Source organism: Etheostoma cragini, chromosome 3 (assembly GCF_013103735.1).
Source record: "Etheostoma cragini isolate CJK2018 chromosome 3, CSU_Ecrag_1.0, whole genome shotgun sequence".
Lineage (NCBI taxonomy): Eukaryota > Metazoa > Chordata > Actinopteri > Perciformes > Percidae > Etheostoma > Etheostoma cragini.
Genome location: NC_048409.1, coordinates 20,947,310 through 20,948,623, shown reverse-complemented (window position 1 = coordinate 20,948,623; position 1,314 = coordinate 20,947,310). Strand labels below are relative to the sequence as shown.

Sequence of the window (1,314 nt, the reverse complement as noted above, 5' to 3'; positions counted from 1 at the left end):
TCATAGTTCAGAGTGGAGACCACTGTAGCCACATGGTCCCTAACCTCCACCTCCACCTCCACGCTCTTCAGAGGAACTAACCAACAAACAGAGTAACATCTTAAAAATGCAGAAATGGATAATGATACAGGTCAATGATTATACCTAATTATACATTGTTATGTTGTTTCCTTCTCTTCTTATCCATGGAATTAATTTTGATTAGAAAGGCTCCTTTGCTGTCTCACTCTGGCCCAAACACACACTTACATGAAAACTTGCGCACATCAAGACACACCAGCTCAATCAGAACCACCTTATTAATTCACAACCATGACAGAACAGACAAAGTCACATATACAAGTTAAAAATTCAAAACAAGCACACATACATGCAGTAAACCATGATACTGTTGATTTCACAGGTTGCTATATGTAATTTAAGTGTGAACGGAGACCAAATAGTAAGGTTTTAATGTTTGCTAACAAATCTTTACCTGGTTCCTTCTCAGCATTCAGCAGACCACAGCAGTTCATCTTTAAACCTATGTAATAGAAAGGGATATGTCAATATTTTTTTAACTGTTCATGTTGCATCTGGTTATTGTTTTACAGATAGCAAAAAAAGACAACTATAGACAGTGACTATGACCACACATAGAACTGACTAATTTATAACAGTCTTTTTGAAAAATGCCAACAAACTCACAAACAGTTGTTATAATAACAACAATAAATAATCAAATAACGAAAAAAGAAATGCCTCTGCAGAAAACAACTGAAGGAAAAAGAGTTGTTTTTTCAAATCCCATTCATAAGATAAGTAGGCCTGATACATCTGTTATAAAATAGCAATATAGCCAATAATGTTTTTCAAGAAAGATATTCAGAGGCAGCAAATGGGAGGATATTATAGCCTTTTCTCATCCTAGATTTAAAATGGTGAATTCAGTAATTACTTTTTATAATCTTGTTAGGCCTTTTCTGAATGTTTTTATTTTAGTAGACTTGTTGAGAAATGCCAGATGAGATCTGCGCTGAACGGCTCGCACCATGGATGTTTACCAATCAGGGAAAGGCTCGCACTCGCACAGTCCAGACTTCCCGTAAAAACAGGCCACGCCCATTCTGATGATATCAGACCGATCCCAAAAAGTCTCCATAACTTTGTACATTGGCTCTGTGAAAATTATCGTTATATTTAGGTTTAACTGGATTGCACCACTTTAACTTGTAATGCTGAAAATAATTGTACCAGATGTTTACTAGGGAGTACAAGCTCCGGATAAGCTTTATATTAAAGAAAGCACTAGGCGAGTCTTGTCTCTAACTGCCA

The 1,314-nt window shown here is 36.2% G+C and overlaps 1 long non-coding RNA gene across 1 annotated transcript; it reads right to left on the bottom strand.

Annotated features, from left to right (window-relative positions):
* LOC117942507 lies at nt 1-528 on the bottom strand. The gene is made up of 2 exons (XR_004656141.1): nt 476-528; nt 1-76 (listed from the first exon to the last, which is right to left on the bottom strand). It is a non-coding gene; the product is annotated as an uncharacterized LOC117942507 (long non-coding RNA).
* Between the last annotated feature and the right edge of the window lie 786 nt (nt 529-1,314).